Source organism: Equus asinus, chromosome 2 (assembly GCF_041296235.1).
Source record: "Equus asinus isolate D_3611 breed Donkey chromosome 2, EquAss-T2T_v2, whole genome shotgun sequence".
In the NCBI taxonomy this organism is placed as follows: Eukaryota; Metazoa; Chordata; class Mammalia; order Perissodactyla; family Equidae; genus Equus; species Equus asinus.
In genome coordinates, this window is record NC_091791.1 from 142,945,985 (window position 1) to 142,968,298 (window position 22,314).

Genomic DNA, 22,314 nt, shown 5'->3' on the forward strand with positions numbered 1-22,314 from the left:
GAAGTCCCTTCAAGCTGGCTCTGGGTTTTTTTGACCTGACTCTGTTAGTCTTTGAGTGCTTTCTTGCTTTTTGACATAATAAGATGCCCTTGGCTCATTTCCTGCCCAAGACCTAAAGTCAGCTAATTTTTCCAAAGAACCCCAATATATATATTAGTGGAGAATTAGAAACCAAGATCTAAGGGCTAGATATCTTCATTCCTACTGGACTGTGTTTACTTTTTGACCCTTTTCAGTGGACAGAGATAGGAATATATTTTTAAAAACCTCATGAGTTCAGGGGCTGGCTGGGTGGCGTAGTGGTTAAGTTCGCGGGCTCCACTTTGTCAGCCCAGGCTTCGTAGGCCCAGATCCTGGGCGTGAATCTAGACACCACTTATCAAGCCATGCTGTGGCAGGCGTCCCACATATAAAATAGAGGAAGATGCGTGTGGATGTTAGTTCTGGGCCAATCTTCCTCAGTAAAAAGAGGAGGATTGGCGGCAGATGTTAGCTCAGGGCTAATCATCCTCAAAAAAAAAAAAAAAAGTCACGTGTTCATATCTATGTTTGCAATTAAGATTTAACATTATGGCATTTTCCTTAAATTTGTTTCCTGTATCATCCATGTTATCTCCTATATATGGAGTCAGGGAAGAACAACCTGGAAGGGGTGGGAGTCAGTTAAGGGTGTGGATTCAGGTAAAGTGCCACAGGGGAAGTTTCAGCCTGATCCTGCAGGGGAAATCTGGAGGTTAAGTTATGTTAACCCTGGGGGTGGGAGGGTCACCAGTTTTCAATCCCACTCCCAGGCAAGGGAGCCGGCCTTTTATACTCCACCTTTGTCAGTAATTGGTCAAGGGCTGCTCCAGGGGAAAGTAAATTCCCAGGCCCTCTGGTTCTCTGCAAGTGCAGGTGAAGGTCTGACATTGTCTGCTACAAATTATAACTGGTTTAAAGTGAAGTTATTTCTCTAACCAACATTTTATAAAAACAGCTGTAAGTATTGATATTAATCAACTATAAATGATAGCCCCATATTTAGTAAAATTTCTAAAGCCTTTTTCAACTGAACAAGCAAATCATCATATAAATATGTATTTCAGGTGATGCCTATCATGGTGTGCAATACAAAATTATTTAAATTCCTTCTTTGTTTCTAATGCAACAAATCAGAATCCATCTTCATTAAGGTCATGATATTCATAAGGGCTTCTCTGTGAAGAGAATTTTTTGGGGGCACTTAGGATTACTTGGTGAGTTTTGAAAAAAGAATTCAGAAATTTCTGTTTGGTTATCTGGCTCTCATTGCTGATTTCCCTGTAGAAAAAAGGCAGTAAAGATCACTCACTCGCTCTTCTGTATTAACTTGGAAACAGCCTTTCCATTTCCTTGAGCTGCCATCTCATCAGCAATGGCAGCTTCACCTTGTTCCTTGACAAGATGCAAGCAGATCCATCTTCAATTTGCACGAGTCGACTGATTTCCATTGACTTTTCTCATTCTTTGCTCCCACCATGTACCATTGCTTTCCAACATCAAAAAGATACAAAACTCAGGGCATATTTAGCTCGAAAGTCTCTGAATCACAACCTTCCTTCTCAGCCGCAAAATCTGTCCTTTTCTCATAACAGAGGATCAGGCTCTCTTCCTTAAGAGACTAAAATGCATAAAGTATTAAAGCAGTTTTTTTTCAAACCTACATAATAGGGTTTACCTCTTGCAGTGAGCATTTTTTCTTCAAAAAGCCCTCTTGGGAGGCCATTTGTTTATTCCAAATAATTTAAGAACTCATCCTTTGGAATGAACACCTAAAATGTTGTAGGTTGGGTTCTCTGGAAGCAGATGCTTCCAGCAGAGTCTGGGGTGACAGATGTATATTAGGGCTCAACACCTGTGAAGGGAAGGGGGGAAGCAGGATTAGGCAGAGAGAGAAATAGAACTGTGATGCAGGCCTGACAAAGCCTCGGCCAACCTGGGACAGGCAGCTGTGGGGGCACGTATTGCTTGTTAAGGTGTTTTGCTTCAGACCAAAATGGCTGTGCCTTATATCCCTCCTTGCTCAGTCACTGGAAGCAGGCTGCTCCGGGAACAGCATGACCTTGGGCATGGCGGCTCTCCGCAGCTGAAATAGACCCTGAAGGAACTGACAGCTGGAAGTGGTCCTGATGGTCACAGTTCCCAAGCTGGGCAACAAGTCTTTCCTTGAAGGGGCATGTGGAGTAGGGGCATGTATGTTCATGTCTAGCACGTAGAACCAGCTACAAGTCCAAGGAAAACCTCAATCTTAGTACAACATGGTTACGCTGCATGCTCAGCTTTACTGAATGTTAGGATAGGAAGGCTTCCTGAGATGATCTGGTCTAACCACTCCCCCTCGCCTTCAGCTTTCGCAGATGTCTGACATTTTCTCTTGAAACATGGCACTGACAGGTAGAAGGTGGTGTGATGCCTTCCGTACCCTGCTTTCCCCACCCAAGTACTACTCCTCTTACTTACCACCAAGGAACACAAATGGTTTCACCACCTCACAGGTTTTTTCTCACTTAGATTGGCATAAGAAGAAACACAAATTTGAGAGAAAGAGAAGAGAAGGAAGATAAAATTAGGAGGAAAAGACTTCCTTGGGGTTATAAATGTGATTTTTTGAGAATTATCCAGAAAAGCCTAGATTGCCCCCCAGAGGCTGATGAGTAATTGGAGAACTAAACAGCTTCATCAAGAGGTCCTCTGCCTTTCCGCCTGTTGAAATTCGTGCAAAAATTATGTAGCGACTTGATTGGGGACCTAAGAAAAAAAATGTCTTAAAGGGCCTCCTTTAAGAATGAACGGCCAGATCTACATATGATTAGGTCATCTCCAACCCCCTATTCTTTCAAAAGAATAGCTGTGTGATGGTCCTCATAGACCATTCATTCATTCATTCATTCATCCATCAAGTGTTTCTTTTGAAGATTGGCCCTGAGCTAACATCTGTTGCCAATCTTCCTCTTTTTTTTTCCTCCTCAAAGCCCCAGTACATAGTTGTATATCCTAGTTGTAAGTCATCCTAGTTCCTTTATGTGGGATGCCACCACAGCATGGCTTCATGAGCAGTGTGTAGGTCCGTGCCCAGGATCCAAACTGGTGAACCCTGAGCCACTGAATCAGAGTGCACAAACTTAACCACTCGGCTACAGGGCCAGTCCCCATCAAGTGTTTTTTGAATGTCTACTATGTGGCAGGCCGCATGCCAGGCTCAGGGACACAGTGGAGAACTGTGCTATGGCATAAAGTGGTTCACAGCCAAAGCTGGCTGAAGATTTAGCCAGGGCTCCTGGCTGTTTCCTTCTGATTTTGACATCTCTTTCCAGGTTGCACCAAATCTATTAATTTGCATGAAGGTGTTCTAAAGCTTAATGTGACAGTTTTATCTTACCTTTTAAACATTTCACTTTTCTAACCCAAAATCTCTCCCTCTAGGGTCTGAGGGAAGCCGAGGACGGGCTTTCATTGTTGATTTTCCTCCCTACTGTCTCACCTGTCTGCTCTTCTCTCCTTCCTTTGCTATTTGACTCACAGTCAGGATTCTTAGGAGGGACTGCAGTGTGCTGGTCTGGGGAGGGTGAGGGGTGGGAAAAGGAAAGGGAGGACTGGGGGATGTCTTCTGAGGCTCGGATCAGGAAGCTAGTGGACTGATTAAGTCCATTAATAATAATAGCTAATGTTTGAATAATATTAGCCATGTGCCAGCAAATATATTAACTCATTAAATCCTTATGACAAAGCAGTGAGTTAAGTTCTTCTGGTATTTTTTGTCCTATTTTTTAGATAAGGTCAATACATAGAGGGGTTAAGTGATTTGCAGAAAATCCCACAGACAATTGTCAGAGTCAGGATTGAATTTAGGTTCTTTAGCTGACGCTCTTAGCCACTACAGCAAAGTGCCCCTAGAAAGCGAGGGCAGCTGTCTGCTGAGGCATTTCGAGGTGAGTTCTCGATTGGAGGCAGTTTTTCCTCCCAGGGGACAACTGGCAATGTCTGCAGACATTTTTGGTTGTCATGACTGGGGCAGATATTACCGATATCTAGTGGATAGAGGCCAGGAATGCTGCTAAACATCTTACAATGCACCGGACAGCTCCCTTCAACCCAGAAGTATCCAGTCCAAAATGTCAGTAGCATTTTTATAGCCTAAGCAGAAAACAACAGTGTGACTATTACCTCTGTTTGGCAAGAAATAAGGATGGTTATTAATGCAGTCAGATACTTCACTGGCTTTTAGCATTCATTCATGTCACACTGTTGGTTTATGTGGAGCTAGCGGTCACATAAACTCCTTGCGGTAGTTTCCCCCTCGTGACTTAAACCACATATTCCCTGTATTTTTCAACTTATTTATTGGAACCAAGATGTAAAACCTTAAATTTAGCTGTTTAAATTCCATCTTGTTTGTTATTCCCTATTTTTCCACTCCATAGACCTCTTTTTTGAACCCTGATTTGCTTTCCAGGATATGGCACTGTCAACTGGATGCTTTTGGCAGATATAAAAATTATGATCTCTGAGTCTTCATCCATGCTGCCAACAGACTCTTAGAGGGAGCCGCTAACTGAGCCCTGGGGCATACCGCTAAACTCTCCTTCTGTCACTCTTTCCTGATTGCAAATCATTGCACCAGCTACATCACTGATACTTGGGAAACTGAAAAACAAGTAATTCCTCGGCCCCATCCTTGGACATTTTGTTTTCATATATGTGGGGTAGAAATCACAAATCGCCATATTGATGCACTCCCTAGGATTGTGATTTTGGTGAGCCTCATACTGGGAACCATTATTCTATTTTGGCATTTTCCCCTAATCTTCAACTAGCTGTGAATCTCCCTTACTCATTTTATCCATACTTTCTCCTTCTTAACAAGGATGTACATTGAGAGAATGTCAAATGTCTTGTTGAAATCAAGATTAACTAGATGTAAATGATTCTGTTTATCTACAAGTATTGATTGGTTTGTTTTTTTGTTCATGAGCATGTTCCAAAACGATTTAAGACAGTTGATCAGCTAGAGCCTATATAACAAAGGAAATAATGTTGACTTGCAATAAAATGGCACTTAGAATAGTGCATTGTGTTTTTTAGCATTAAAAAAAGTGTTTGATAAATAAATAAATAAATGACCAGTTCCTCATGTCTAATGCAGTCATTGCTTTACTTTCTAAATGAATATTTGCTGAACATTGACACAAAATTTGCTGGTCTATAATTCCTGGAAGTCAAAATCTTTCCCTGCCCCTTGTCCCCACACCTCCTGGAAGACTGGGACAACATTTCCTCTCTCTCTCACCTTCTGGAATCTTTTTCATTCTTCATAACGTCTCAAACCACTGATGGTATAAGCACTTTCAGTGCCCTGAAGGTAATTCATCTGGGTTTGAGTCATTTAAATAGCTGGGCAGAGCATCACTTCTCTTTAATGTTGGACTTCAGTTCCTTCCAATCAGTATTTGTTTTATCCTTTCTGATTTGAAGATTGTTCTCCCTGGTGAGATGGTTTGTCAAATAAGAATTCAATTGCAGGGCTCTCTGTTTTCTGTCATCTTCCTGAAACAGACATTCTACTTCATCCTCAGTTTCTTATCAGCAACAAAGGAAAAGAAACCCCAAACAAAATCAAACCCTAAAACCCTTTTGTAAAGCACTATTCACAAGCCTCATCTCATTCTTGACCAATTTTGATAACGCTGTTTTTCCAAGCTCGTGGCTCTAACTTATTTCCTAATTATGTAGATGATTCCTCCTTTTGTAGATGAAGGTTTCTCTACAGTGACATGATTGACATTTGGGCCAAATAATTCTTTGTTGTAGAGGCTGTTCTATGCATTACAGGATATTTAGCAGCATCTATGGCCTTTGCTCATTATATATCAGTAGCAATACCCTCTCCAAGCTGTGACAACCAACAATGTCTCAAGAACTTTGCCAAATGTCTCCTGGGGTGGTGGTGGGGGATTTCTCCCCGTTGAAAACCACTGCTATAGATGTTGAAAAGAAAAAAACAAACAAATAAAACCTGAACTCAAGTATAGATGTATTTGATTATTTGTTTCTTCTTTGTAACTACATAGTTAAATTTTTACTTTCTAGAGCATTGCTTCTTTTAAAAAAATGGCAGTGGCTGCTTTTAATTCAGGACAGAAGAGATGCAGTACATATTCCACCACTCTTCCCTCTGGTAGTCACTGCAGACATCATTAGTTGTTGATTTCTTTTTTTGAATCACTGAGCTACACGCTCCCTCATAATCCATCTCATTGCTGGGTGCTAGGCAGCCATTACCAATTGATGGGGTTTGGAGTATAAAATGGAACTCATTCACCATCCCTTCATTTTAGAGTTTCTTGCAGGACATCCATGACTTTTCTCTGAACCCTTTTGAAATTTGTTTCCTAAACTCAGGGGTGCATGTTTGACTGTAATTATGGTTTCATTTCTTTATGATCATAAATCCCAAGATTAGAGGGTTATTTTGTCATAATATTCCTGTCATTTTTAACCAGTTTTTCCCTGTTGATTAGAATCAAACCTTAGTAACAATTCTTCTATTGCTTCTTCTAATTTATGAGCAATGAAGTAGCCAGAATCTATCAGACTACTTTTCATCTATCATCCTGACAAAGATTAAAACTGTTGAAAATATACAGTGCTGACAAGGGTGTACTGAAATCCATTATAGTGACAAACAAAAATGGCAAGCAATAGGATATATTGGAGAATATGAGGAAGCCATTTTGTGTAAACCTAATTCGGCCTGACCTTGTCTTTCCAAAAGGGCCTGACCGAGGCTGTTGAGCATGCATTGTATATCTGCTTTAGAGATTCCCTATGGCAAGAGCAAAGGTCCTTGAGATAAAGGTGCAACTTCTCTCCCCCTCCCAACGTTGGCATCTCCTTAAGGATTAAGTATCTTTCCTTAGGCCAGAAACTGATTGCTGCGCTCACCTGTGGCAGCCCAGCTCAAGACAATAGACTTGCCCCCTGCTATGCCCACCGAGATAGCAGACCCACTACCTGCTGTGTCCATCAAGCGCTGTGCTGACAGGGCGATCTTGTGACTATTGTGAGAGGGACATTTCAATCATATGTGAAACACCCTCTTTGAGGATATGTAACCACCCTGTGTACCCCCACTTCTTTGGAGTGCTCTGTTCCTTTGTGGAAAGACTCTCCCGGGTTATAATCCTAAGATTTAAGCTCAGAATAAACTCATCCAAATTTTCATTTATACATTGGTTATGGATTATTTTCGTTGACAATAGCAACTAATACAACCCCTTTGAAAGACAAATTATCAATATCTATAAAATTTTTAAACTATGCATTCCTTTTGATCCAGCAATTCTTGGAATTATATATATTATATATATAATGTATTCATATATTTGTGTATACACATATATAGATAAATATACATATTATCTCAAGAGCACAAAGAAGAAAAGATAAAGACATGTATTGTAGTATTGTTTTGTCAGATAAAAAAAGCCCACTATAGAAGAGGGAGGGATAAAGAGGCAGAGCACAGAGGAGTTTTAGGGCAGTGGAAATGTTCTATGATACTCTTGTGGGGACCTGGATTTGGCCACCCCAAGATATGTCTCTTTGGCATGATGATTATTTGAGGCTAGTTACTTTGCAGACAGGAAAGCAACTGAAAAGTAGAATTTGCTTACCCTTTGTAAGAGACATTTACATTGTAAGGGAGCTCTCCATCTGTAAAGATATCCCCCTCTCTACCAGGAAGAAGAGGGGATGACTTTGTCTCTAGAAACTCTTAATCAATGGGGAAGGCAAGGACTTGAATCTGCATTTGTTTATTGTGCTTGTCTGGTAACCTCCTGTAACTGACTTCCTTCCCCCTCCCAACGTTGGCATTTCTTTAAGGATTAAGCATCTTTCCTTAGGCTAGGAACTGATTGCTGTGCTCACCTGTGACCACCCAGCTGGAGACAATAGATTTGCCTCTTGCTATGCCCTCCAAGATAGCAGACCCACTACCTGCTGTGTCCATCAAGCGCTGTGCCGACAGGGCAATCTTGTGACTATTGTGGGAGGGACATTTCAATCACATGTGAAACACCCTGTTTGGGGGTATATAACCACTATGTGCACCCCACTTCTTCAGTGCCCTTTCTTCGGGAAGAAAGGGCCCCGGGCTATGGTCCTCATAAAGCTTTGTTTAATTTTCTCCTGCTATTCTGTCTCATGTGAATTTAATTCGTTCTCTGGACAGACGAACCCAAATTCGGTAGAGGAATAGTCTTCCTCCCCTACACTCTAATGGTGGGTACGTGTCATTATAACTTTGTCCAAACCCATAGAATGTACAACATCAAGAGTGAATCCTTATGTAAACTATGGACTTTGGGTGATAGTGATAATGATGTGTCAATGTAGGTTCATCAATTATAATAAAGGTACCATTCTGGTGGGGGACGTTGATAATGGGGGAGGCTATGCATGTGTAGGGGCAGGTAGTATGTGGAAAATCTTTGTACCTTTTGCTCAATTTTTCAGTGAACCTAAAACTGCTCTAAAAAATAAAGTCTATTAAAAAAAACCACAACAATCCAGACTTAGGTAAAGAGAGACTTTATTTGAAAAGATTATTGCAAGAAAGTTGGTGGTTGTGGTGGGGGAACTATTGCAATAGGCAGATACTCTGACTGTCAGATCTGCAAGTGTCCCAAAGTTTAGGCATAACAACACTTTTCTTTTATAGGGAGGAGCAAACAAGGCTAGAAAGAGCTGGGTATGGGGAAGAGGGATGAGCAAGGGTAATATGATCAGACAGTAGATCAGAGAATGTTTTCCCCTGAGGCCAGTTTGTGCTGGGAGGGGTAGTTTAAGGAGGGCTTTGATGTTGACTCAGGTTAAAGGTGGGCTTAGGGAAGGAGAGAAACTTAACCAAAATTTCGCTAACAAGCATTTTGTTCTGATTGGTCAGTGGGGATAAACAGTTCAGCTAATCATTTGTGAGGCATAGGATGGAAATTTGGAGGTTCTGTTGTCTGATCTTGTCAAATAGGTAAACAAGAGAGCATCCTTGAGTTTTACTTAAGGCATTTGGGGAAGAGTGTTTCTTTGCGGTAAGCCCTTTTTCAGAACACTAAAGAGTGGGGAGATTGCTTTAATCACTCTGTTCCATGGGAGCACAGTAAAATTCAATACTGCAGTTTGCAGTAGGAATGCGAACCACCTTATATAAAGGAAAAGTAACACCATTTACTGTAACTAATAAATCCCCAAATAGTTCAGACACATTTGAAGTTTATTTCTCATTTACATGAAGTCCCAAATGGATACCCTGATTGATTGGTGGTTCTCCTCCAATGTTGATTTAAAAACTCAGGATCCTTGTATCTTGGAAGAGGCAAGAGCATGGAGGATCAAGTGTTCATGGGTCAGGCCTAGAAATTCATGGGTCAGGCACCTATCATTTCTATTCACAATTTATTGGCTAGAACACAGTCACATGGTTACACTTACGTGGAGGGAAGCGGGGAAATGAGGCATAGCTATGTGCTCAGGAAGAAGAAATGGGTTTGGCGAACAGGTAGCAAATTCCTTACAGAATCTCAATGTCCACCATTTACAGTACGTAATTAATGGTTAAATACACAATGGAACAACATGTAGCTTTAAAAAAGAAAAGTTTTTATGTACTGATAAAGAATGATCTCTAAAATATTTAAGTATCAAAAAATTAACACAGAACAGTTTGTATGTTGAGTTAGGATCTGCTGTCTCCTCCTCCCCCCGCAAAAGGACATCCACGAACATCCTGGTACATGCATAGGATACCTCTAGAAGCATTTCCAAGAAACCTGCATCAGTGATTGCCTCTTCACTTGCTGAGGATTGAGTGTATGTTCTTTCAAAACTGTTCCTGTTTTCTCCTGAGAATTACTAGACATGTTCTCCTTTACTTTTTTTATTTTTTGTTTTTACCCTTATGAATCAGCTGTTGCCTTCACATGGCTTTACATTAATATCTGGGCATTATTCTGGCTCCTTTTTCATTTTTAGTAGCAAAAGCTTTTAATCAAGTTATCAAATCTTTTGCCAAATGTTCTTCAGTCTTTGTGAGATGCCCTCCAGTAAGCAGTATCAAAATGATAGACTTGCCAAAGAACAAAATCTGGGCACTCAAATCCTTTTCTTTGGCATGAAATAGACTCTTACTGGCCACCCAGCCAAACATAGCCCCAATTCACTCCTCATCACATTACCTTGTTTTATTTTCGTTATAGTACTTATTATTATCTGATATTTAAAAAAATTATAGTTGGTAATTATCTGTCTCCCCCAGGAGGGCACAAGATACGTAGGTAAATGGACCTTCTCTGTCTATTCTAATGATGTCTTGTGCTTAGGATAATGTCTTGCATCTGGTGGGAGCTCAAAAAAGGTTTCCACACATATGTGTGAATCGCCAGTGTTCTTGCTTACTTTATATTTACCTTCTTTCTTTTCTAAACTCACACACTTATTGTCTTCCAAATTCTTCAGCTTCCTACTCAGGATTTCAAGGCACTTTGCCCACAGCTTTACTATGGCAAAGAGCACACTGTACTGCAACTGCTAGTGTATACATCTATCCCTCAAATTGAGCTCCTCAAGGGCAGAGATCTCATCTGATTAATCATTATATCTCCAGTTCTTTGAATCTAATAGATGAATGAAGGCACTGAAGGAATGTTCCAGGTTTCTTTATAAAATTGTAAGAAATGATGACCCTAAAGAATCTCCATGCTTTTAATTGTTTAAGAAACAATCTATATTGCTTGTTGATTTGTTATTTGGCATTAAGTAAAGGAGAAAAAAGATAGTCTTCAAGACTATAGAGATCATTAAGATGCAGATTATGATAAGCAAACAAACCAGAGAGAGAAAAATTTCACAAAACCAAGGAAGTGGAATTAAAGTGAAGAAATTTGTTGTGTAACCAAGAGGAAGGAGTCTAGTGCATAATCTGAATCTAGGAAGGACATAGATGCTACCTGTGTAGTGGAGAAATTTTTGAATAGGCAACAAAATATTCCAGTGATGAAAATCCACTATGAGTGTCTGGTTGAATCCCCTCTGCCCTCATGTGAAGCAACATGAGCAACATTTGTAGACAAGGTGAATTTAATTCTTCAGCTGAAAGTGATACACTCACTCAAGATGTAACTCAAGAAGAATTTATATGGCTTTGGTAAAAAACCAAAAGAATACTCTTACAGAGAAGGAAGATGTTTTTAGTCTTTAGGCTGATCTCAGCTCTTTAGCATAGCTGGGGAGGTCAACTCAAAAAAATAAAAAATTCTATCATCTCTTTGCAGAAAATAAACTCTGAGTTTCTTTAAGCACTTCTCAGCTACCTTTGATGGGGAGGGGTTTGAAGTTGTTTCCAAAAAGTTTCATTGATTCAGCAGAATAAGTTTAGGTTTACCAATTATTTTCTGGATTTGCAGTGTTCCTGAGAATCATAGAATATCAGTTAATTTTATTTTATTGCAATTAACATTTTAATTTTACTCAGCTAGATAAGACAACAGAGGATGAAGTTGATTTTGAAACCCTTTGTAAACTAGCTCATGCTGGTAGCTATGACTGTAATTATGGTTTCTATTGTTCTGTAGGTGAACTTGGGAAAGGGAGTAGGGCTTCTGGAGAAACAAACCTTCTCTTTAAATGGAGTTCACTGGCTTGTCTCAGCTTCATGCCAGACTAAAGAACATGGTTGGCTCCTGGATCAGTGGAGACTAACCCTGGGATCAACCCTAAAGTGATTCCTGCAGAGCCTGAGACTGGAAGCTGTCACACCATGGATGACAGCCAGGCTGCTGGATTCATTTCAAAGTGACTCAGTGGGGCAGAGAACCATTAATATACTTATCATCACAGGTATTAGTTATATGTCACTATTGAGAACTGTTGCAGAGTATTATTTTTCATTCTTTTATTTGTTTAACCATACACTGTCTAGCTTTAAAAATTTTACTTGTGTTCATGTGTTTGTTTTGTTCACGGGTAGACTGTTTTGTTTCTGAGATTACTCCAAATTTTACACAGATGATAAGTAGGTAGTGAAAAAAATCCAGTTAGAAAATGGGTGAAAGACCTGCCGAGACTTTTCACCGAAGAGGATATACAGATGGTGAATAAGGAGGTGAGATCTTTAACATTGTTAGCCATTAGGGAAATGCAAATTCAAACCATATTGAGATAGCACTACACACCTATCAGAATGGCTATAATAAAAAATAGTGACAATACCAAAATGCTGGAGAAGATGCAGAGAAACTGGATCATTCATTGCTGGGAGAATGTAAAATGGTATAACTACTCTGGAAAACAGTTTGGCAGTTTCTCTAAAAAATAAATGTGCAGCTACTATATCACCCAGCAATTACACTTTTGGACTTTTATTGCAAAGAAGTTCAACTTATGTCCACACAAAACCTTGTACATGAATATTGATAGCACCAATTGATTAAAATATCAAAAAAAGTTTTTAATTGTGGCAAAACACACATAACACAAACTTTACCTTTTTTTTTTTGCCTAGGGAAGATTCGCCCTGAGCTAACATCTGTGCCAATCTTCCTCTATTTTGTACGCGAGTTGCCGCATAGCATGGCTGCCGATGAGTGGTGCAGGTCCGTGCCTGGGAACTGAGTCTGGGATGCCGGAGTGGAGCATGCTGACTTAACCACTAGGCTATGGGGACAGTGCCTTACCATTTTTAAGTGTGCAGTTTGGTAGTGCTAAGTACATTCACATTGTTGTGCAACCAACTTCCAGAACTCTTTGCATCTGCAAAACTGAAACTCTATACTCATTAAATAGTAACATACTCTTCCTTTTTTCATTCCAGGCCCTGACAACCTCCATTCTACTTTCTGTATCTATGAATTTGATTACTCGAGATACTTCATCTAAGTGGGATCACACAGTATTTTTTTTGTGACTGGCTTATTTTACTTAGCATAATGTTCTCAAGGTTTGTCCATGTTGTAGCATGTGCCAGAATTTCTTTTCTTTTTAAGGCTGAATAATATTCCATTGTTTGTGTGTTTTGTTGATCCATTCATCAGTTGATTCATACTTGGGTTGCTTCCACCTTTTGGCTACTGTGAATAATGCTGCTTTGAACATGAGTGTACAAATATCTCTTCGAGACCCAGAGGTGGAATTGCTAGATCGTATAATAATTCTATTTTTAATTATTTGAGGAACTGCCATACTGTTTTCCATAGCAACTTAACCATTTTACATTCCCATCAACAGTTTACAGGGTTTCAATTTCTCTACACCCTTGCCAACACGTTTTTTTTAATAGTAGCCACCGCTGTGATTTTGATTTTGATTTCCTTAATGATTAGTGATGTTGAGCATCTTTTCATGTGCTTGTTGGCCATTTGTATATCATCTTTGGAGAAATGCCTATTCAAACCTTTGCCCATTTTTTTAATTGAGGTTTCTTTTTTGTTGTTGTTATTGAGTTGTAGGAGTTCTTTATATATTCTAAATATTGACCCTTTATCAGATATATGATTTGCCAATAATTTCTCTCATGTTGTAGGGTTTTTTACTCTGTTGATTGTGTCCTTTGGTGCACAGAAGTTTTTAATTTTGATGTAGTACAATTTACCTAGTTTTACTTTTGTTACCTGTGCTTTTAGTGTCATATCCAAGAAATAATTGCCAAATCCAATGTCATGAAGCTTTTCTCCTATGATTTCTTCTAAGAGTTTTATCTCTTATGTTTAGGGCTTTGATTTGTTTTGAGTTAATTTTTGTTTATGCTGTAATGTAACGGTCCAACTTCCTTCTTTTGTATATGGATATCCAATTTTCCCAATACCATTTGTTGAACTTCCCATTATTTCTTAAATGGCATTATTTGACTCTGTAACCTACAAGACATTAAAATACAAAAAGCACTTAAGGTGCATTAAAATCTATGAACCAGTAAGAATCATGGTGATGCAACTGTAAGCCAAATGAATTTCTTCTGAGGAGAAAAGGCTGTGGCCAGCCTGTGAGGCAAAAGTACTAAGCAGGAAATGAAACTATAAAATAAAAGGTCAGTCTTTACCTAAAAGCAGCTTAGAGAGTATTTCCAGTGACACAGCAGCCTCTCAATACACCATATATCATCTCTATACATTAAAGGTACTATATATTGTCCAAGAAAGATTAACCTAACAACCAAATACAAACAAGAAAAGATGCATCTTAATTATCTAATTACCGTTCAGGATCCCAGTGATTTTGGAACCTAGTGAAACATCTCAGATTAATGTTGCTATAAGTTGGTTTTGGTTATATTACTAGGTGCTTCATTCCCATTGAGTCATTATAATCTGTTAATTAAAAGGATATCTACTTACAGCTTCTTTTCAAAGTCTTAGTGAACTTTTGTTCCAGGACTGTCTCTAGGATTAAGATGCTTTCTGCTTTTAGTTTCATTTGTTTCCACAACATTAACTGTACATATAGCATAACCGATGTCTCTAATAGAAAAAGTTAAATTCTGTTTAGAATAGCGTTCAATAAAATTGAATATACGTATAAAGTTTTTAGAGATGTTTATTTTGAAATTTTACAATAAAAATTCTGCTACTCAAAAGATTAAACTTCAGTTTTCTAGACATTTTATAGTTCCTGAAAACAGCTGGATAAAAGAGATTTTAGAATGAATCAGAGCCTGGTACAAACTGACATCATGACTCAGAATACAAGTGAACAGAAATCTATGCGTCTACTTAGCAGACTAGAAAGTTACTAGCTGGTAAAATAAGCTAAAACTCCATGAAATTAAAATGAATGCTTTCTGCAGTCACAATAAAGTTCTGGTAACATTTTTTAAGTTCTTCTAACATAGACACATGCTCAATAGCACAAAGAAATTTCAATCAAATAAGAAGAGCTTAAGTGTAGAAAATATACAATCAACCCAGTTTACTCCTTCCTGTACCACAGGGCATAGCTACATGCCATCTGGTGATTATTAGGCGAGAAAGCTGCCATCTGCCACTTCCGCTAATACATGGGAGAGGGGTGGCTCTCCCTACCCTGTAAGCCTGTGGAGATTTCCTTATGGCTGTTTACATGCCCCAGGGCTCCAATTGATGAGTTAGAGTTTACTCTGTGTGTGTGTGCACACCCAACGTATTCAACACCAAAGTGAGACATCTTTTTCTTACAACCTCTTAAGTGACAAAAGAGTCACTGTTTGGCCTGCTTAACTCATCCCACAGCAAGCCTCTTCTATCCTGCCTGATTCAAAGCCATGATGCTATTAAATACAACCTAAACTAGAGAGACAAAATTGGATTGCAGCCATAAAAATAAATTACAAAGTGGATGCAAATAGAATCTAAGATGTGAAAAGGACCTGCCAGTCCTTCTGTCTTACATCCCTTCAAGGAAAGTCAGAACCTAAATCGTCCTCAAAGAAATCTTTCCATAGATTCTCATAAAAGAATTTTTAAGGTGTCATATCTTTTCTTACCCAGTCAGAAGTTTATTTCCTTACATTTAAAAAAGCAAGAATAGGGCGTAAAATTATTTCAAAGAGGTTTTAGCTAATATCCAAATTTGAACTATTTCTAGAACTTAATGAGGTGGAAATAGGGAAAGAAAAAGAGAAGATATAAAGGGACATGAGTTCTTTCCCAACTTATGTCAGGCCTGTCTGTTTCTCAAACCTTTGCGCTTAATAGCTGCTTCCTATAAAGTTATTGAATAAATGAATGAATGGAATGAATTTCTCTCTCCATAGAATGGTACCAATTGACCCCACTTGATGATTCATTCTCACCCACAGAAATTTTGTATTCTAAAGAAGTAAAGAATAAAATTTTAAAAATTCCCTAGATGACCTAGAGCGTGACTCTATTCTGAAATCATCATTCAGCAGCCTGATATGGTACAAAGATCGCAGGAATATGATTGTGTGTTTCTAGGTCTTAGTCTCAAATCTTAAAGTAATTGTAAATTTTGGAGCAAGTCACTTAGCCTCTCTGTGCCTCAGTTTCCTCTGCCATCAAAGAATCATTCCTACTTGTCCCAACCCATCTCACAGGGCTGCCAGGAAAATCTATAAGACATTGAATGGGAATGGAGCCATGCACATAAGAAAAAGCATTAAATGCTTAACAGAAAGCTGTGTAGAGTAAGTTGCTACATGAATAAACTTTTACCAGGCAATATTTATAAAACTTTCACATAAAATGGCACAGAAGAGCTTATACTTCAAGCCAAGATGGAGTAACAAGGACTGGATTTACTCTACTGCCTGGACAACTAAAAAGCTGGAATAATGTATGAAACATCTCTCAAGACATTGGCTATCAGAAGACAAAAACCAATTATCCCAAAGTGACAGAAAACAAATGTAGTGATACCTAATAATGCTGTCTTACTGCCTAGAGAAAGTTTCTAGGCCAAGACACAGGAAGAGGGAAAGCACTCAGAGCACAGAGCTCTCCTGGAATTGAGGAGACAAAGCTGGAAGTCAGGACAACCAGAGTTCATAGGACAGAGTATCAGAGAAGAGAGAATTGCACAAAGAGAAAACACCAGAAATCTGCAGAGGGTGTGACTCAAGACTTCACTTGAGTACTGATCAGCCCATACTTGTGAGAAAACTACCTGAGGCTGAACAAAGAACAACCTAAAAGGAATAAAGGGAACAGTGCTTGAGTTCACAAAGGGATGGAATTAGTGTCTCTTCCCAAAAGCCAGAGTGAGAATATTTCATAATCCACATGGTACAAAAAAAGAGTCTCATGTCAGCAGGTGGAAAATTAGCCCTACACTAAATACTGTTCTAGTACCACCTAAGAAAACTTTAAAAAAGTCTCAAGGGGCCGGTCCAGTGGTGCAGCAGTTAAGTTCGCATGTTCCGCTTTGGCAGCCCGGGGTTCACTGGTTTGGATCCTGGGTGTGGACCTACACAATGCTTGTCAAGTCATGCTGTGGCAGGTGGCCCACATATAAAGTAGAGGAAGATGGGCATGGATGTTAGCTCAGGGCCAGTGTTCCTCAGCAAAAAGAGGAGGATTGGCAGCAGATCTCAGCTCAGGGCTAATCTTCCTCAAAAAAAGAAAAAAAGGGTCTCAAGAAGATCAGTTGATTTCCAAATAATTGAATTACATTCCAGAACAAAGTTCAACAATATTTATGTGAATACAAAAATACAAGAACATTACAATGTAAAATTCATAATATCTGGCATCCAATAAAAAATTATCTGTCATGAAAAGACGTAGGAAAATACACCCCATAATGAGGAGAATAATCAATCAAAACTGACCCAAATATGATACAAATAATAGAATTAGTAGACAAGAGTATTAAGACAGTTGTTATAACTATACTTCATACATTTAAGAAGAAGGGGAAAGATTGAGCATGTTAAGTAAAGATGTTAAAGATATAAAAGAGACCCAAGTTGAGCTTCTAGAGATAAAAACTACAATGTCTGAGGGGCTGGCCCAGTGGAGTAGTGGTTAAGTTCATGTGCTCTGCTTTGGTGGCCCAGGTTTCACGAGTTTGGATCCTGGGCGCAGACAACCTACACACCACTCATCAAGCCATGCTGAGATGCTGTCCCACAAACAAAATAGAGAAAGATTGGCACAGATGTTAGCTCAGGGTTTTTAAAAAAAAAAACCCACAAAAACCCAAAAAAACCTAGAATGTCTGAGATGAAAAATACATTGAATGGGATTAAGAGCAGATTAACCATTGTAGAAGAAAATATTAGTGCACTTGAAGACATAGCCATAGAAAGTGTCCAAAATGAAAACAAAAGGGAAGGAGAGAGAGAGAATTGAAAAAAACTAACAGTATCAGGGAAATAATGGATAATTTCTAGTGATCAAATATTTGTTTAATTAGAATCAGGAAAGGAGAGAGGAGAGGGAGAAGACAGAAATAATATTTGAAGAAATTGCAGCCCAAACTTTAAAAATTTGAAAAAAATCCATAAACCCACAGATCCAATAAGTTCAGCAAACTCAAAGCAAAGTAACATAAAGAAAACTACAGCAAGATATGTCTTAAACAAATAGCTCAAAGTGTGATAAAGAGAAAAATTTTAAAGCAGGAAAAAAGATATATAACATACAGAGGAACAAAGAGAAATTTGACAGGAGATTTCTTGTTGCAGAAAATGCAACCTTGAAGATAGTGGAACAACATATTTAAAGTACTTAAAAAATCATCAACCAATAATTTTTTACCCAGCTAAATGATTTTTCAAAAATGAAGATGAAATAAAAAGGTTTTCAGACAAGCAAAAGCTAAAAGAATTCACATTGCAGACCTGTAGAACAAATGTTAAAGGAAGTCCTTTAAGCAGAAGACAAATAATATTAGGCAAGAATTTGGATCTACAAAAAGCAATAAAAAGCAGTGGAAATAAGTAATGATGGGGTATATATTAAAAAAATTTTACCTTATTACTTAAATCTATTTAAAAGGTAATTTCTTAAAGCAAAAAAAAAAAAAAAAAACAATGCATTGTGGGGATTATAAAATACGCAGAAGTAAAATATATGCCAAGAATAGCATAAAGGCCCAGCAAGGAGAACTAGAACTATACTGTTGTGAAATTTTTACACTATACATGAAGTGGTATAATATCACTTGAAGGTAGATTGTGAAAGATTAAAGATATATATTATAAACCCTAAAGCAACCACTAAAATAACACAACAAAGACTTTAGCTAAGAAGTTAAAAAGGAAGATAAAGTGGAACCATAAAAAATAATCAGTTAATCCAAAAGGATAAAAAGAGAACAAAGATGAGACAAATAGAAAGCAAATAGTAAGAGGATCAGTTTATACCCAACTATACTTATAATCACCTTAAATCTAAATAGTCTAAATATTCTAATTACATGCAGAGAATGTCAGATTCAATTTAAAAAAAGGGAGATGCACTCTATGCTGTCTGCAAGAAATACACTTTAAATATATAGATACAAAAAAGTCAAAGTAAAAGGATAGAAAATGATATATGATGCTAGTACTTTTCAAAAGAAACCGATAATGGATATATTAAATATCAGACAAAGTCTATTTCAATGCAAGGAATATTAACAAGGATAATGAGGGTCATTTCATAATGATAAAGTAGTCAATTCAGTGAAAGAACATAAGATTCTCAATGCTTATATACCTAATAATAGAGCTTCAAAAAACACGAAGGAAAAATAATAGAACTAAAAGAAAAATGGACAAATCCACAATTATAGACAGAAATTCATTATCCTTCTCTCAATAATTAAACAAGTAAACAGAAAATCAGCAAGGATATAGTAGATTTACACATAATCAACTACACAGACATTTACCAAGATAGACCACAGGCTGGGCCATAAAACAAAGCTTTAAGAAATTTAAAAGCATTCAAGTCAAAGAAAATATGTTATGTGACTACAATGAAATTGAATTAGAAATAAATGAAAGAAAAACATCTGGAAAATTCCTAAATATTTGAAAATTGAATATTTCTAAAAAATCCATCATAGATCAAAGAAGAAATCAAAAGCGAAATTAGAAAGTATTTTGGACTACAAAAATGAAAACACTACAAATCAAAAGTTGTAGGATGCAGCTGAAGCAGTAGTTCATGGGAATTTCATAGCACTAAATACCAATATTAGAAAAAAAGAAAGGTCTCAGTCAATTACCTCATCTTTCACCTTAAGAAACTAGGAAAAAAGAGCAAATTAAACTGCAAGTAATCAGAAGAAAAGAAATATTAAAGATCAGTGGAGAAATTGATGAAATACAAAGCAGAAACACAGTAGAGAAAAATCAATGAAATCAGAGCCGGTTCTTTGAGCACACTGATAAAATTGATAAACTTCTAGCCAAACTGATCAAAGAGAATACACGAATTATTAGTATCAGAAACATGAGAGGTGACTGTTACTGATTCTATAGTAACTAAAAGGATAATATGGAACTATTATGAACAACAGTATGCCAATAAATTTGACAATGTAGAATCAAATGGAGAAATTACTTAAAAGAGACAAAGTACCATAGCTCACTCAATAAGAAACATCTTAACCCGAATAGCCCTATAGATATTAAAGAAATTGAATTTGAAGTTAAAAACCTTTCACCAAGAAAATCCAGCCTCATATGTCTTCACAGGTGAATCTACCAAAAGTTTAAGGAGGGAAAAAAAATATCAATTTTAACAAACTCTTCCAGAAAATTTAATTGGAAGAAACATTTCTCAATTCATTTTATAAAGCTAATATTGCCATTATACAAAGACCAGAAAAAGACTTTACCAAAAGATAGAAATCTAAAGACCAATATCCTATAAGTGAGTTTAGCAAGGTTGCAGAATACAAGATAAATACATAAAAATCAATTATATTTCTGTATACTACCAACAAATCATAAATTGAAATTTTAAAAAGCAATGCCATTTAGAATAGCATAAAAAATATTGAATACTTAGGACAAATCTGATAAAATATGCAGAAGCTCCATATACTATAAACTACAAAATTTTGCTGAAAGAAATTAAAAAAGCCCTACATAATTGGACAGATATACTGTGGTCGATGATCAAAAAATTTAATATTGTTAAGATATGACTTCTCCCCAGTTTTAATCTATAGATTCAGAGAATCCAATGAAAATCCCAACAGGCTTTACTGTAGAAATTGACAAACTGATTCTAAAACTCATAGTAGAATGTAAAGGACCTGGAACACACAAGACAACTTTGAAAAAGAAGAACAAAGTTGGAGGGCTTCCGTTACTTGCCTTTAAAACTTACTATAGACCTATTGTTATCAAGACACTGTGACATTGGTGTCAAAATAAACAAATAGATCAATGAAAAGAATAAAGCCCCCAAAATAGACTCACACATATATACAGAAATAATTTTTGACAATGGTGCAAAGGCAATGCAGTGGGAAAAAGAATAACTTTTTCAACAAATGGTACTAGAACGAATGAATACTATTTGCAAAAAAATAAAAATTAAAAAAAAGAACTTTGATCCATATGTTTCACTATAAAAATATTAACATTAATTAATATAGATCATAGACCAAACTGCAAGACATAAAACTATAAAACTTCTAGAAGAAAACATAGGTGAAAATCTTTGTGACCTCGAATTGGGCAATGGCTCTTAGATATGACACAAAAAGAAAAATCCATTAAAAAAACTGATAAACTGGGATACATCAAAATTAAGAACTCCTGTTCTTCAAAATATAACATTAGGAGAATGAAAAAACACACAAAAGGCTGGAAGAAAATATTTATAAGTCATGTATCAAGTAAAGGAGTTATATCTAGAATATGTAAAGAACTCTCAAAACTCATAATAAAAAAATCTAATTTTTTAAATGAGCAACAGATCTGAACAAACATTTCACCAAAAAATATATATGGAGGATCAATAAGCACATAGAAAGATGTTCATCATTAGTTATTAAGGAAGTGCAGTGTTAAAATCATAATATAACACTACACATCTAATAGAATGTCTAAAGTTAAAAATACTAATCTTGGGTGAGCCCCGGTGGCCTAGTGGCTAAGTTTGTGCTCTCTGCTTCAGCAACCTGGGTTCAGTTTCTGGTGTGGACCTACACCACTGGTCTGTCAATGGCCATGCTGTGTTGGCAGGTCACATATAACAAGAGGACGATTGGTGCCAGATGTTAGCTCAGTATGAATCTTTCTCAGGAAAAAATAAAATGTTAATCTTAAATGTTCTCATCATAAAAAGAAATGATAATTATGTGATGTGATGGAGGTGTTAGAAACCTATGGTGATAATCATTTGTGATTATAAGTGTATCAAATCAATTTGTTGTACATCTTAAACTTGCACAACATTATGTGTCAATTATATCTCAATTAAGATAAAAAATAGAATCTGCTTAAAGTAAAAAATATTGACTGTCAAGTGTTGGCTAAGTTATGGAGCAAGTGGAATTCTCATACACTACTGATGGGAAAATAAATGGTGCAACCACTTTGAAAAACAGTTTGGCAGGTTCTTTAGAAGTTAAACATACACCTACAATAATGACCTAGTCATTTCACTCTTAGGTTTTTCTCCAAGAGAAATAAAAGCACATGTGTGTATAAAGACTTGTACAAGATTATTTATCACAGCTACATTCATAACGGCCCAAAATTGTAAACAGCACAAATGCCAATCAATAAAGGAATGGATAATCAATTTGTGGTATAACCATGAAATGGAATGCTCTCAGAGATGAAACAGAATGAACCATTAA